At 35.4% G+C, this 18,020-nt stretch overlaps 2 pseudogenes; both read left to right on the top strand.

Annotated features, from left to right (window-relative positions):
* The first annotated feature begins 510 nt into the window (after nt 1-510).
* Nucleotides 511-8,251, top strand: LOC125140661 (annotated as a pseudogene).
* Nucleotides 8,252-11,666: 3,415 nt separating this feature from the next.
* LOC113643708 lies at nt 11,667-16,550 on the top strand (annotated as a pseudogene).
* The last annotated feature ends 1,470 nt before the right edge of the window (nt 16,551-18,020 follow it).

The raw sequence follows: 18,020 nt of genomic DNA, 5'->3' as shown, positions 1-18,020 counted from the left end.
TATGGAAATTATCATTAATCTGACAGTCTGTTCTGTTCTCTGTTTAGTGATTTTATAGTGATTTCTATTGAACAGAAAATGTATACATGACCCTCATCTTACATAAACATAATGATGTAATATCCTTTAACTGTCTTAGTAGAGAGTGAAATAAAAGCAAAGCAGTGAAAGTTTTGCTTTTCAGTGTGACACATTTGTGAATAGAAAAACCATCTTTGTAATTTATTTTAACTTTTATCTACAGATGCTTTTTGTTCTTTTCTGACACTGAATCTTCTCCATACTTTATTAGACTTAATGTACTGTATAGCTTGATATTGTGACTGTGTAGAACTGTATTTAACCAGTAGAGGGCACTGTTTGATCAGTGTCGGTAGCTCATAACTGGCATATTCAGAAATGATCTTTCAGATATTAACTGAGGTGAACATCTTATATTGCTATAGCAACATAAATAGGTTTGACATCTGAAGATAATTAGCATAAACAAAGTTTTGTTCAAAGGTCACAGATTATGACACTCGTCCCTTGGCTAGTTATACAGTTACAAAGGCGGAAACTGAATATAACACTATTTTATCCACTGAAGCCTGAAGTGATTATTCACTACAGATCTCTCTTTAGTGACGATTATTGAGTAGCAGTGGTGGAGCTCCGGATCTCTCCTGATGGATTTACACACTGTGTGCTGCAGTCTGCTTCTGCTACTGACATGTTCAGGTGACTCTCTCTCTCTCTCTCTCTCTCTCTCTCTCTCTCTCTCTCTCTCTCTCTCTCTCTCTCCCTAATAAGGTCACAAATGTAACATTTTTGTTTTTTTGAACAATAAAATTGTAATGTGAAAATGTAATAATCATCACAGGATCTATTCCTTTTTTGTTGTATTTTCATCTCATTACTTGTTTAATGTAATTAATGTAATGTATCTGCTTATAATAATCTAATTTCACCCTAAAGCTTGGTGTTGTTTTCTGATCAAAAACAAAATCTACAGTTAATAATCTACAGTTAATAATAATCTCCTGCATGGACATTATCTGCTTGACCGTTAGGGGGCGTTCCGGCAGTGTTTTCAGTCACGTGTCTTGTCTCGCTCACCTGTTTGTTATTGGGTTCATTATTAGATGTATTTATTTCCTCTGCGTTGCATTTAGCTTCACTTCATCATTCTTTTGTCGGCGTCAGTGTTTTGGTTTCTGTTTTATTTTTTGGTTTGTGTATTTATTTTGTGTGTCTTTGTTAATAAAATCTGTTTTTATTTTATATCCCTACATTTGGGTCTGCTTTTATTCCTGCGATTTCTGACCGCAGACGAATAAATGAGGACTAAACGAAAGCTAAACGTATATATTTGTTTATTCACACAGGTCGAGGTTTTGGCCAAGTGTTGGAATTACCTGAGAGTATAAATAAAACAGTTGGGGAGAATGTAGTATTTACCCCAAAACGTCTTCCTGATCCTCCTCACTACATAGTCAGATGGAGTTTTAAAACAACGACCATTCTTACTGGACCACCGAATGGATTTATTATAACAGCACCGTACAAAGGCAGAGTCAGTTTTAACACCACATCTTTAGCTCTGGAGCTCAGGAGCCTGACTGAGAGTGATACTGGACAATATGTACTGATTGTAGACACTACAACTAGTTACATTGCTCACACCTCACTGCTGGTGCTTGGTGAGTAAAAAAAAACTTTTAAACACAACAGTTTTACAGTTTCTTATTTTGTTAATAATTCTTAAGTCATCAGTACAGTTAAGCTCTATTCACAAACTGGTGCTTGACAATGCCTCTGATTCTATAAGAGACTTCCTCTAAACATTCATTAAAATGTAACAAAGAAATTTTTATTAAAGAGTTTATATTATTTATTGTATATCAGTATTGTTTGAGTTGAATATTTTAGTGAATTTAAATATCTCTTAATATTACTATTATATTATTAAATATCAATGTTGTGCTGCTTGTTTATTAAGTAAAGACACTTTTTTGATGGACATTGAAGCCTAGGTGGAAATCTTGTATAAGCCACAACACAGGGATATTGGGATAAGGATATCCCCAACTACAGTGAAAAAAATTAATATGTTGAGTGCACTGGGTTGTTTGGGGGCGTATTCATATTATTAGTTTTTGAATCCAAATCTCTGTTAATGAGCCATTATATGTACATAATAAGGGCTTTCCTTATTTTAATAACCACCAGCTGCAATATGTTTACAGTAGAGCTTGAAATAGTATAAATTGTGTCCATTTAAATAGTATTAATTATTAATCATCTTTATAATATATTAGTTATAGAAAATTGCTGTATGAATTACACAAAACTGTTGTTGAAACTTGAACCTGTGTTTTCAGCCATTTAGGTAATTCCTTGGTTTTGAGAGTATTTCTTCATTTCAGAGATAAATATTGTATAATTATTGTATAATTTTACTTATTATTTTAAGTTTATTTTACTACAAAAGTATAGTTTAAAAATATCTTTATTATTTTTATCCTTTTTTCCACTTATTTTGTGTTGAAAGCTTGTGTGTTAAATTGTGTGTCTGAGCCCTGTTCCACATTTTAACCCCCAGTTCCAGTCACCAATGTTACCATAGTACCAAGTCAAACAGAGCTGGTTGAAAACAACACTGTGAGTTTTGTCTGCTCTGCATCTGGTTCCTCTCTCTCATTTATTTGACTGAATGGCAGCTCTGAGATAATGGCAGGGGAGCGAGTCCAGATAACAGACAACAACAGCAATCTGACCATTACCAGTGTGATGAGAGGTGACACAGGCCCATACGAGTGTGAGGCATACAACAGCATCAGCAGAAAAAAGAGTCTCCCATTCAGCCTCATCATTTACTGTGAGTCATGTTATATCATGCAACTTGTTAACAGTCATGAGGTTTATCCAACAATCATGCATGTTATACCTGGTCTCCACAAGACCATGATGGCTCTAAAGACGACTAAATATGGACTGTTCCATTGCAGATGGTCCTGAAAATGTTGCTGCAGCAGCAGATCCAGAGGAACCCTTCTACAGTTCTGGGTCTAATCTCAAATTAAAACTGCTCAGCTGAGTCCAGGCCTGCTGCTGAGTTTCAGTGGGCTGTGAATGGATAGAGCTTGGTGAAATGGGCCAAGAGCTCAAACTGTACAACATTCAGATCAGTCAAAGTGGTAATTACACCTGTATAGCCCATAACACACAGACCCTACAATACTCTGTGTCTGAACCCATCAGCATCACTATACTAGGTGGGTTATAGTTTAGTTATTGAAATCATTTGCAACAAAATGAAATTCAAATCAAAGCAGTTTCCCCGGAAATGTGGAGAAGTTTTATTGTTGCTGAAATGTTGGTGAAAACAGAAAAACTGTAAATAAACTAGTTAACCTGAAAAACATTGACAGATTAATCTCTTTACAAAGAAAGTGAAAATGGATTGATACAATATTTTGAACTCACAAGGAAGCGGTTACATTTAACTATAATTTAATTAATATGTTTATACAGTATTATGTAAGGAATAAACAGAGTTGTAGCATGCTGTTATAGGAAAATAATTAATTATGGGTTGTCATTTTTCAGTGAAAACCTGTGTCTCCTGTGAGTCTCCTGACAATGAGCAATCCTTCCTTAGTTGTTAAATAATTATCTCCTTACAAAAAGCCTCAGATTATAAATAACACAATCTTTTAGGCTTAGGCTAAAGGTGATGCTTCTGCTGTACATGTCCCTCTGAATTACTATAGAAATTATATTGTAGTAGAACTAACGTTTAATTTAAAGCATTATTTCTATTATTTTGATTTCTATTTGCACTTTGCGGAAATTACCCATGTTTCAAATATTTTGATAACTCAGATGTCTTTATCATATAAATATAATCTAGTGGCGAGGGGGTGTTAAGTCAGTGTTTAGAAAAAGTCTTCAAATTTCCTGTGACCTTTTTCCTTATTAAAACTCTGCTTTTGAGGGAATTTCTTGAATGTGAAGTTTATTAAGTGCTAATACTTGTAGGGCTTTTGATACTCTATTAGCTAATATTATTTTAAATAATTAAGTAAAGTGATTACAGTATATCTTGATCGTACAAGTAGATCATTGATATTTAGTCTTAACTGTACTGACTGTCTCGGATAAAGCGGTAGAAAATGAGTGAGTGAGAGAGTGTACTGACTGTCCTAATAGTGTTTCTAGTGATTACTGTATTACTGTTTTGATTATAGATTTGTGTCTAAATCTATTGTGAACTACCATGTATCCGAGTCCTGTATTACATTTTAATCCCCAGTGTCAGTCTCTTATGTTGCCATAATACCAAGTCTAAAAGAAGTAAGAATGTAAGTAAATTAGACCCTCATCTCTTTCTTTTATATAGCTGAATGGCAGCTCTGAGGTAACGGCAGGGGAGCAAGTCCAGCTAACAGACAACAACAGAAATTTGACCATTATTCTTTTGCAGTTGCATGGGTGTTTTTCCAGGTGTTTGTACTGTATATACAGTATTTTGGCTTCGTAGTAACTGTATGACACTATTGTTAATTATACAGTACAATATGTTTTGGTTATTAAAGTCATATTTTTCAGCTAATAGAGGAAAATGAATTTGCTATAATACAGGGGTATGTAATTAGAGGTTAAGTGAGGAAATGAATTAGGAAGCTCTCATGTTATAGGGAGTGTGGGCTATACAGATACTCTGTTGGAGTTTTCACTTAACCATAAGGTTTTTCTGTGTCATGTAAAAAGGTTATTTTAAAAAAATGACAGTCAATTGTAACAGGTTCTTATAAAATAATCTGCAGGTTTCTTTTTTTTATTAGATAGTGGGAGTGAAGGAGGAGATGGAGATTCACTGTCTGCAGGAGCTATAGCTGGGATTGTTATTGGAGTTTTATTAGCTATTGCTGCAATTGCTGGTTTGATTTTCTATTTTGTGAAAGTAAAAGAAGTGTAAGTAAATTAGACCCTTAATTTCTAATCTACTTGTTATTTCATATATGGGTATTTAATGCATTTATTTCTACATGAGTTATAAACATGTATTTTTTAAAAAGTGAACAAGTCAGAATCATAACTGATTAATTGTTCAGAATTTTAACTCTTAACACTTAAAGTGCTGTTTATATGAAGGTGAAGTAAATTGAAATCAAATCTAAATGTATGTGTTCATCAAGATTTATGTCTTGTTGTTGCTAACTGTCTTGTAAAATGTGATACCACTTCAATCTGTATGAGACTATAAGCTGGACTACATTTTACTGTCATTCAGGCCAAGAACAAACTCCAGAGGAAATAACCAGAGTGGAGGTTTGTGTGAAGATCTTCAGTCATTGATAAATATTTGCTCAGTGTTAAAGACCAGACATTAGCTGATGGCATTGTTATGAGATATGATTATGCCATTTCTGGGATATTCTGTGTTTGTTTAGACTGTACAGTATTTATATACACCATCATTTACTACAACATAATGATTTATTTATATATTCTTTCTTATACAGCAACACATAATGCAGGTGGACATGTAAGTCAGTTTCTTTATTCAAGAACAAAAAGTGGTGATATTAGGAAAATGTGGAAATTTGAAGAAACAAGATACACTGCAAGATATTTTAATTAAGCTGCTGGAATGACTGTACTTCGTCCCACAGCATGTGTACATAGATTACTGTGTGTTGTGCTGGTTAAAGTCGTGAAGTTACATTGACTCTAATTTGTACTAATTATTAGGGCCCGAGCACTGATGCTGCGAAGCCCTATTGTTTTTGCTCTGGTTTATTAGGGCCCGAGCACCAATGGTGCGAAGCCCTATTGTTTTTGCTCGGGTTTATTAGGGCCCGAGCACCGATGGTGCGAAGCCCTATTGTTTTTGCCCGGGTTTTTTATTTATTTTTTAATTTATTTATTTATTTATTTATTAGCACACATTGGCCAATTGGGGTCCCTTAACATGCTCGAAAACTCTTGAAATTTGGCACACACGTCAGAGTCGGGCGACGCTAGGCTTGGGCAAAGTCTGGAATACGGGCGTGGCAGGGGGGCTCTGTAGCGCCCCCTGTAATGAAAAAACAAACATTTGTGCACAGATCGGGCAATTATGTACGCACATGTACGAGAGTTGGTACGCATATAGATCTCATCGACCCGAACAACTTTCACGCTCTAAACTATGAGCTCCGCCCAACAAGAAGTCGGCCATTTTGGATTATTTCATAATTGCATGCGGTGAACTTTTAAGTAGTCCTCCTAGGGAATTCATGCGATTGACACCAAATGTGGTGAACATGATGCCGAGACATTGCACTTGCTACATTGCGAAGGGATTTTTGATATCTCGAACATGCTGCCATTGGCGAGGCGACAAAGTTATGGCGAATTCAAAGAAACAGGAAGTGTCTTCTATCTAAGGCAAAAAATGTCTTATTGTGATGACACGCGGTGTGTATGTTCGGCCAAGGATTCCGATCGCAGCGATGTGCTTATTGTGAATCTCGGACATAGCGCCACCAACAGGCGCCAGGAAGTGTGTCATTCACAACAGTTGCATGTGGTGAACTTTTTAAATACTCCTCCTAGGACATTCATGCGATTGACACCAAAAGAGGTGAACATGATGCCGAGACGTTGTAGATGTTAATTACGAAGGGATTTTTGATATCTCGAACGGTGTGCTGCCATGGCGAGGCGACTAATTTATGGCGCATTCAGAGAAACAGGAAGTGTCTTCTATCTAAGGCAAAAAATGTCTTATTGAGATGACACACGGTGTGTATGTTCGGCCAAGGATTCCAATCGCATCGATGTGCCTATTGTGAATCTCCGACATAGCGCCACCAACAGGCGCCAGGAAGTGTGTAAGTCACAAAGGTGGATTTTTTTCACAGTTGCATGCAATGAACTTTTAGATACTCCTCCTAGAGGATTCATGCGATTGAATCTAATGCAAAATTGCAAACGGATTTTTGATATCTCAAACACCGTTGCCATGGCATCGTGTCAAAGTTTACTTTTATTTCAGGCATATTTAAGGCTTTTGGTGTTCTTAGATTAACTTGAAATTTGACATACATCACATTTGTCGGCTCTTAAGTGTGGACAAAAAGGTCAGACAAAGGTGTGTCTCTTAAGTGGCTCACTAGCGCCCCCATTTGTCTAACATTTGGGGTTTCATTTACCTACAGTCTATTAATTCATTTGTACATTATTGCTATTACACTATTACACTATTGCTATACAGCAAGATATTGATTTTAGATTCTCTTTATGTTTAAAGCTGCTGGGACGATTATACTTCCTCCAGTAGCATGTAGAAGCCATAAATTAGTCTGTGTTGTGCATGAACTTACATTGACTCAAATGTGTTCTAAACTATGAGCTGAAAACTGTCAGCTGAAAACTTAATAATCATCAGTAAACACACAGTTTACTAAATGTATGTCATAAATGTAATTATTTACCCATTTTACAATGTTTTTTTATTTTTAGGATACATACTATGAAAATATGGTCGGTTCCCAAAATAAGAACCCTGTGATGCGTCATACACCTAACCCTGATGAGGTAGACAGTCCATTTATTTGCTCTGTACACCAGTATTAATGAATATAACAATTTTTATTCTGACATTTTGTGATGTCCAGTACAGCTTATTGAATTTATTTATTACTAACTATCTAGGGAGTAATATATGAAAACCCCTGACATGCCAGCTCTTTTTAGATAATGAGGTAAGTAGCTTTACTTCAGTTATATTCAGGACCAGAATAAGTTTCATCAAAGTAGTAGGTTGGAGAAATACACATGCAGTATAGCATTGAAGTGAACTCCAGAATAACTCATGCAACAAATGATATTTAAGAAATATTGCACAAGCAGGAGTTCTGTTATATTGAACATCAGCATGGCTGTGATTTGGTTGTAGGCACGAGGTTACAGGTATAGTGCTGCAAGTAATCACAGCTGTGCTGATATTCACTACAACTGCAAGAAATTGATGAGTAACGGACATTTCAGACATAGTATTACCAAAGGTACAGTATTGTGAATTTTATTTCACTCTTAAATAAAATAAATCCTCAAGATGACACACCAGATAGAGCATGTTTTCATGCAATACAGAGGCAGACAGACAACCCGGAGTAAGTGTAGTAACAGTGTAGTTAAGTGGATTGAGACAATCAGTGAAATGTTTGTGTTACTCTAAATATTGGCACTCCATGAATATCAGAGCCTATTTTTATTATCAACATACTTTCTCTTGTAATGGCTAAGAAGGTTATAGGCACTTCATGCATTTCGTGCCCAATTTTTCACAGTTATAACAGTCATTGTTCACAAGAACTCGTTTACAGTAGCTATAACACAATTCTGTTTGTAGCGTGACTGATCCTTGCTGATGTTCAGGTGATGCATTTTGTGAGCTGCTTTCATGCAGCCCTTAAGAACTACTTAAAACATGGCTACCACAAAACTCAGTTAAACTCTGTACTACTCTGACTCTGTAAAACTGTATGCTCATCTATCCTCTTCTTGGCACGTTTACGAACATTCCAGACATTTGAATTTTTGACCTCCTCTTATTCCTTATCGGTGAAGTTTATGGTCTTTTCAGAAAAATCCTCCTGTACCAGCATTTAACTCTTCTAGTCTAGGCTTTGTTACATCTTACATTTATTTTTGAGTCATGTAATTCTTATTCAGTTTCAAAAACTTTTGCTGAAGGATTATTTTGTAAAATGTTTGTTTAAACCCAGTTCAGGAAGAAAGACATGATTGTGTGATCAACACCCTGTTATCTGTTATACTGTAGGGATTACAGAGGACAAATGTCACCAGCTCTGGGAAGAGGAAGTAACAGTGAATATTTGATTGGTGTCAAGAGAGAGAAAACATTATGATTTTTAAGTATCTTTATAAATAATTATAGCATGAGTAGAAGTCTATACATTTGAGAGATCTGATAGATGAAAATGTTTAAAACATGTACGTGTAGTAATTTTATAAGAAAATAAATATCACTTTATCCATTCTAATGTACTTAAGTGAAATTAACTTATTCTAGGTAGTTGTTATACTTAGTCTTATTATACTGTTATTTATAGTGTTGTTTATCTGGTCTTCACGTAGCCTTTGATAAGAAATATCCTTGAATATTTTATTACCCTGCTTTCCATCTTGTTTTTTTTCTTCATTTAAAGCAGAAAACTGTCACTGTTTCTAATGACAATTCTAGATATAATCTGTAAAATCATTTATTAGCCATATGTGTCTAATTTTCATGTTTGAAACTCCCTCTTTATCCTGACGCCAATCACTGAAACACAGAACACTCATTAGGAAAAATCAGCCACACTTCCTCAATCCAGCATCCTTTCATAAGCAATCTCTATTGTCTCGATTTCCCTGTTAAGTATTTGTTACATTTCATATTGGTTATGCATTGTATCATGTACAGTCTGGATATACAGTATGCATGTCTTTGCTTTGTTTCTTTGCTATGTGTTTTTCCTAATAAATACTTGATAATATTCCACTATTGCTAATTAGTTCATCCAGCTAATATTCCTTTTAGGAAGTAAAATAAAACATCAGGAAGATGAGGAAGAAAATGAAAGCTGTTTGTCTTTTTAAAGTAACTAGATAAAACATAAAAAGAAAAAAATTTCTACTGAATCAAGGATTCATCAGTTTACAAATCTTTTAAAGTGGTTAGAGATTATATTGATTATCACCCAGGCTAAACTTTAAAGATTTTTAAAAACTTGCTTATATTAAAAAACAGCTCTAAGGCAACACAACCATCAGACATCAGAAAGAAGATTTAAGGTGACATCATTGTTATCCAAAACTCTAAGCTATAGTACATCAGAATGAAGGCTCCACCAAACCCCAGGAAGCCTTTGGCATGAAGGTGTGTAATATTGCTGAACCATGTAGTGATGCTAAACGTCTGCTGGACTATTAAAGCAAAAAAAAAGTGTGCTGATTATTGAGAGTTGATGTGGGGAATTTCTCTACTAAGTCTCTTTTTCACTTCATTACAGATGCTTTTTATTCATAGTCACAATGTAGCTTTACACAAATCCAGGTTTGAATTTAATGTTATTCAGTAAACCTAATAAACAGAGATGATGGTGGTAATAACAACAAGAACAACAAACCTCCCTGTGATTACATGATAAACAAATCCCGAGGGGAACCAGATTCAAAAGCGCAGCCATCCTCATCTTGGTGACACCGATAATACTCTTCACCCCCAACCAAACCATGGCTTGGCATAATGTTTGTATAACAGTACATGGTAACAGTACATCTGTTTGTTCGTAATTAATGTTAACACTATATAACAAGATTAGGCTAAACTGTAAAAAGTAAATCAGACTTTATAAAAGGTCAATACCTTTCAGAAACTGTCTATAAATAAAACAATAACAATTTTAACTGTTTTGCTATAAAATAAATTCCATTCTATGTCAAAATCACCAGCTACTGGCTGATATTAGATATTTCCAGTGAATACAGTAAACACTCATACAGTATGTGTACTGATAAGCCCATAATGTCAGCTATCCCAAATGACGATAAAATTATTATAAATTCAGGCAGCAGAGACACAAGCTTATTACTCAAAACCACACAGAAGCAGACGATGGCAAATGATATTCAATTAAACAAAGAAAATATATTTGTTGTCAAAAAATACCCAAGAAACTGCTGCTATTGCTGTGATATTTCACTGTAACATCTGAACGGCAAATTATATGCAGTGAATTGAATTTTCAGTTACATTAATGCCTGAAGTCGGGCACATAATGAGATATTAAGGTGAATCCTTGAAGCACCAAAACAGAATGGGGATGAATTTAATAGCTAATAATATCTTCTGTTCCCCAAGCAGAGATATGAGCCTGATTGGACTGACGGTGGCGCTGTAGTGTTGTATTCGATATTCATTACAGAATAGTACAAGATTCTTAGAGATCTTCCTTCTTCACGTACTTTCCATTAATCTCCAAATGGATATGACTTTTTGTACGCAACACTGCTGATTACAGTAGGTTCACTCAATTATATTTGGAGCATTGTATGTGAGTTATGTTGGTTTTAATTTAATTCAGGTTTGTGATGTTGCCATTCATCAACATTGTATTTAAGTTTGAATTCTAGTCTAATGCTTACAGTATATCCCATAAATATTTCCTAATCTGTAAATGGATCTGTAATCATCACTCATTACAAAAAAACATGAACATGTCCATCTCTGCATCATCTTTTTTCAGATCAAAGTCACACACTTATTTCATTTGTTTCCAAACTAAAATGATGACTTCTTGGCTCAAGCTATAAACAAACAAACAAAAAAACAAACAATATTTGAATAAAATTATTGTAAAAAATATTGTTATTGTTGTTCTTATTGTTGTTCTTGTTCTTATTGTTGTTATTATTATTATTATTATTATTATTATTATTATTATTATTATTATTATTATTATTATTATTTATATTGTGGTTTTCATTGCATACGATGTTGAATGCAATTAGAATAAACGAATTTTTATACCGTTTTTTTTCTCAAATATACTGTATCGTACATTCAGTGGCTATGAAACTGATCACCTGACAATAAGGTGGATAATAAAGGCGGAACCTGAATGTAAAGATCTGGGGGAAACCGGAGGAGGAGAATTACTCTAATAATGTTCCTGTAGGCAGTTCACTCTCTCAGTTCACTCCCTCAGTTCACTCTTGAATGTGTTTAACACTATTTACAAACCTGCTTTCCCCAGACGTTTACTTTCTAATTCGAGTTTGATCGCAACGGTTCATCTCGGTCATATCGAGTGAATAATCGGCACAATTCTCTCTTTAGGGACGATTATTGGTCTTTCCTGATGGATTTACACGCTGTGGGCTGCACTCTGTTTCTGCTGCTGACATGTTCAGGTGAGCACAATATTATACATATTTATATTTATACATCTATTATATGGTTATTTATTAAAGGAATACAGTGAGTAACTACAGTGTAGTGACCTTTAACATGGAAAATAAGCATTAACAATATAAAAATGTTCGTATTATTATTATTATTATTATTATTATTATTATTATTATTATTATTATTATTGTGTTTATTCACACAGGTCGAGGCTTTGGCCAAGTGTTGGAATTACCTGAGAGTATAATTAAAACAGTTGGGGAGAATGTAGTAATTACCCCAAAACGTCTTCCTGATCCTCCTCACTACGCAGTCAGATGGAGTGTTAATGAAACGATCATTCTTACTGGACCACCGAATGGAGTTACTATACCGCCACCGTACAAAGACAGAGTCAGTCTGGACACCACATCTTTAGCTCTGACGCTCAGGAGCCTGACTGAGAGTGATACTGGACAATATGTACTGACTGTAGACACTACAACTATTTACACTGCTCACACCTCACTGCTGGTACTTGGTGAGTAAAAAAAAACTTTTTATAATATTTTTGCAGTAAGATATACCCTGTACAGTCCTTTTAAATAAAAGGATATTTTATAGCTTTACAGTTTATATTTTACAATAATATTTTTTTATCTATACTGTAAAAGCTGAATCCAGTTACAGGAATCACAAGCTGAATCCAGTTACAGTACACATCTACCAAATTGTTGAACATTATCATATTACTCATGCATTGTAAGTTTAGCAAAACATTATTTAGTTCCCTGCTTTCATGTGATCTTTTTAAATTGGAGAAAGAATATTGTCAAATATACTGTAACTAATAGAACTTTAGAGTTCTAAACAGATTTATTAATAGTTCTAAACAAATTTCTGTAATGATTTGCCTATGAATTATATGCCCTGTCACTGTCCACTCCATGTGTGCCACTGCAATTCTTCATCCATACTGCAGCAAAATCTCCAAAACCTTTCAATGCTCCATGACTGGTGGCTAAAGATTGGTGACTGGTGGCCACATAACAAATCTGTAGTTCTATAATAACAGATTTATTGGACTAAAATACACTTTACTTACTTTTACTCACAGCTAATTCATTGCTAACAACTTTGAATATTTTTTTTTAAATTTTGATTGGGACAGGTACCAGGTGGTTATGCACAAATATAGTTTTTTTTTTGGTCCACGTAGGAAATATGAGAAATAGACAGTTAACAGTTAACTGGCAATATCGTATTACATCACATTAATGTTTCTAAAACGCTCTTAAGATCAACCACATTAAAAGTACTTTGTTCCTGTATTTTTTTGTATCCAGTGTCTGGTGCATCAAATTGCAGTGTCCAACAGTAGCCAGCAAGCATGACAGATTCCGGTTGCTTTCTTTGTAGCTATGTCCTGGTTGCAAGGTCCTTGTTATTGTTGGGTTACCGTAACAGATCTCCACAGTTTTTCCAGTTGTAATTGATGCTCTGGATGTGCTTCAGTAACATTTTCATTTTATCGTAGGTTTCTTCATGTGTGCTGCATAGCCATCGCCATTGTGTAACAAAACAGTTTTGAGGCTTAACATTGACGAATCAATAAAGAGACGCCACTCTTGCAGGTCCAACAGTAGCTAGCAAGCATTGATGGATTCCGGTTGCTCTGATATCGTTTTTCCTTCGTAGCAATGTCCTGGTGAAACCTTTCACCATGTATGTCACTGTCCAAGTGCAAGTGGAGGATATTAATCTTAAATGACATGTTGCACTTCATCGTTTTGTATGCTCTGAGAAGTTTGTCTACCAGCTGAATGTAATGTAGGGCTCTGTACAGTAATTGCCAAAATAATTGTCAGAAAACATCTTTGTTGGCTTTCCAGGCAATAATTTCTCGCCCAACTAACAGATCTTCGAAGCGCTTGTCACTCATAACATGTCTGAGTTGAGGGCAAACAAAAATGCCCTCTTTTATCTTACCCTCACTTATTCTTGGGACCCAGTAACTTCAGATCTCCACAGATATTCCAGTTGTACTTGCTGTACTGGATGTGCTTCAGCAACATTTTCATGTTATCGTAGGTTTCTTTTATGTGTGCTGCATAGCCATTGCAATTGTGTAACAAAACAGCTTTGAGGCTTAACATTGACAAATCAATAAAGAGACGCCACACTTGTGGGTAATAGTCACAACCCAAAGCAGAGAACAATCATTTGATGTCATCAGAGAAACAGAGACTGTCAACTTGTGCAAAGAATTTGGTTATATCATTTTGGCGGCTTCGAAAAATAGAAGTTTTCGTACCTGGTAACAGCAAACACCATTTCTGCAGTCTCAAACCCAGCAATTCGGCTTTTGCTTTTGACAGAACCAAATCTCTGTCCAGATCGTTTACTTCTGACTATGTTATGAGATGTGAATTGCCTGATAAGCACGGTTTAAAATCCGGATCAATGTCACTGTCAGTTCCCTGCATTCCAGTGTCTCTATCTGGTTCGTCTAAGGTCCATTCCTCTGGTAGTTACGGAATTGGAAGTCTGTTGTCATGTGGCACAGGTCTCATTGCTGAAGGCAGATTAGGGTATTCAATTGACTTCTATTTTTTGCAGAGAAACCAGACACATTAATCAAACAGAAGTAACAGTCCGTCACATGGTCTTTCTGTTCTTGCCATATTGTTAAATTTGCATTAAAATCTTATTTGTACTGGTGTCCATCTACAGTAAGCCCTGTACTACATTTTAACCCCCAGTTCCAGTCTCCAACGTTACCATAGTACCAAGTCAAACAGAGCTGGTTGAATTCAACACTGTGAGTTTCGTCTGTTCTGCATCTGGCTCCTTTCTTCATTTATTTGGCTGAATGGAAGCTCTGCGATAACGGCAGGGGAGCGAGTCCAGCTAACAGACAACAACAGCAAACTGACCATTACCAGTGTGAGGAGAGGTGACACAGGCCCATACGAGTGTGAAGCATACAACAGTATCAGCAGAAATAGGAGTCTCCCATTGAACCTTACCATTTACTGTGAGTCATTTCATATCATGCAACTTGTTGACAGTCATGATATTTATCAAAAAAATCCTTCATGTTATACTTGGTCTCCATAAGACCATGATGGCTCTAAAGATGACTAAATATGGACTGTTCCATTGCAGATGGTCCTGAAAATGTTGCTGCAGCAGCAGATCCAGAGGAACTCTTCTACAGTTCTGGGTCTAATCTCAAATTATACTGCTCAGCTGAGTCCAGGCCTGCTGCTGAGTTTCAGTGGGCTGTGAATGGAACAGAGCTTGTTGAAATGGGCCAAGTGCTCAAACTGAACAACATTCAGATCAGTCACAGTGGCAATTACACCTGCATAGCCCATAACACACAGACCCTACAAAACTCTGTGTCTGAACCCATCAGCGTCACTATACTAGGTGGGTTATAGATTAGTTATAGAAATCATGTTCAACAAAATTAATTTAAAATCAATGCAGCTCCGGAAATGCAGTAGATCGCAACAGAAGAAAGAATTAGATAAAATTGTAAATGAACTAGTTAACCTGAAAAAACATTGACAAAATAAATCTCTTCACATAGGAAGTGAAAATGGATTGATACAATATTTTGAACTCACAAGGAAGTAAAACGATTACATTTAACTATAATTTAAGTAAGAGTTGTGGTATGCTGTTATAGGAAAATAATTAATTATGGGTTGTCATGTTTCAGTGAAAACCAGAGTCTCCTGTGATGAATGTTACAAAGCACGGACGATGAGCAATCCTTCCTTAGTTGTTAAATAATTATCTCCCTTCAAAATGCCTTAGATTATCAATAACACAAAATCTTTTAGGCTTAGGCTTAAGGCGATGCTTCTTCTGTACAAATCCCTCTGAATTCCTATAGAAATTATATTTTAGTAGAAATAACATTTAATAAAAAGTATCGCTGCTTTTAATTTTTATTTGCAGTTTGAGGAAAATAATTATGTTACAAAAACTATGAGAATTCATTTGTCATTATCATATAAATATAATCTAGTGGTGAGGGGTGAAAATAAGTCAGCGTTTTAAAAAGGCTCTGAATTTCAGTGATCGTCTTCCTTATTAAAACTTTGGAGAGTACTTCTTGAATGTGAAGGTTATTAAATGCTACTGTGATACTTGTAGGGCTTTGCTGACAGTACAAGTGAGTAATAATTATTTAAAATAATAGCTAATAGAGTAAGTAAAGTGATTACAGTATTTTTTTGATCGTAGGTCATTGATATTTAGACTAAACTGTACTGACAGGGCTAATAGTGTTTCTAGTGATTACTGTATTACTGTTTGATTATAGATTAGTGCTGAGATCTTATGCAAAATGTCATGTATCTGAGTCCTGTATTACATTTAATCCCCAGTGCTAGTCTCCAATGTTGCCATAACACAAAGTCTAAAAGAAGTTGAACTCAACAACACTGTGAGTTTCGTCTGCTCTGCGTCCGGCTCCTCTTTCATTATTTGGCTGAATGGCAGCTCTGAGGTAACAGCAGGGGAGCGAGTTCAGCTAACAGACAACAATCGAAATTTGACCATTTTCAGTGTGATAAGAGGTGACACAGGCCCATACGAGGTGTGAAGCATACAACAGCATCAGCAGAAACAAAAGTCTCCCATTTAGCCTCACCATTACTGTGAGTCATTGCATATCATACGACTTGTTGGCAGTCATGAGGTTTATCCAACAATCCTCATGATATACATGGTCTCCACAAGACCATGATGGCTCTAAAGACGACTAAATATGGACTGTTCCATTGCAGATGGCCCTGAAAATGTTGCTGCTGCAGTAGATCCAGAGGAACCCTTCTACAGTTCTGGGTCTAATCTCAAATTAAACTGCTCAGCTGAGTCCAGGCCTGCTGCTGAATTTCATTGGGCTGTGAATGGAACAGAGCTTGTGAAAAGGGCCAAGTGCTCAAACTGAACAACATTCAGATCAGTCACAGTGGCAATTACACCTGCATAGCCCATAACACACAGACCCTACAATACTCTGTGTCTGAACCCATCAGCATCACTATACTAGGTGGGTTATAGATTAGTTATGGAAATCATGTTCAACAAAATTAAATTCATATCAAAGCAGCTCCCCAGAATTGTGGGGAATTTTCATTGTTGCTCAAATTTATTTCATATCAGTTCAACAATTATGCATTGCTGTAATGTGAATAGAATTGATGTGAGAATAAGTCAGATGCTAGAAAAGCACACAATATTTAAGAAATTCAGGATCTAAAACAAGTTTTAATCTGGTTTATTACCAATGTAATAATTTTCTGCTATGCAATCCAAATTCCTCAGAATTCTATGTTTAATAGAAAAAGGACTATAGATAAATAGATAAAGAAGTTGATCTACAAGTAGGAATGGATAAATTCCTTAAAAAAAATGATACACTGTATTTATGCCCAGCATTTCAGGTCACTGATATTATCTTGATTTTATATCTTTACATAAAATACACTTTTCCAAGTTGCCTACAAAATAAATCCAAATCCAGCAAAGTTATAGCACTTGGCACATGGCTTTCTGTTCACTTCATATGATTGGTTAACATAGTGGACAAACTCTAACAGATCAGCATTTGAAATTCAGTCACAGTATCAATGTAACATCAAACTGCTTTTGTAAAGGAAATAATTGTACTTATTCTTATCACAAATACTTTGTTTAAAAGTAATGCATTGGTAAGAATAGGCAAATGAAGAATGGCACAAATCGCATGCATTTAGGCATCTTTGCCACCAAGAGTATCCTAGTAGTTACAGGAAAAGCATATTTAACAAGACTTAAAACTAAATTAAATAACAAATATGGCTTTAGTTCAGATACTTAAAATATACAATTAGTATTGTAGGGAAATATAATACTAGTAGTACAACATAATTTTATTTTGTGAATCCTGTTGTCATTTGTTGTGTCAGTCTAGCAAATTTTCTTACAACCATAAATACATTAAAGACAGCAGGCGGATTGATATCAGTGGGATGTAAATGTGACTGCATATAGTATGTTGCATTCTAGTGTTTTGTGATTGTTGTAATAC

This window comes from Tachysurus fulvidraco, unplaced genomic scaffold, assembly GCF_022655615.1.
Source record: "Tachysurus fulvidraco isolate hzauxx_2018 unplaced genomic scaffold, HZAU_PFXX_2.0 HiC_scaffold_32_np12, whole genome shotgun sequence".
NCBI classification, from domain to species: Eukaryota; Metazoa; Chordata; class Actinopteri; order Siluriformes; family Bagridae; genus Tachysurus; species Tachysurus fulvidraco.
Note: the sequence above shows the minus strand (reverse complement) of the source record. Positions and strands in the feature narration are given on the sequence as shown.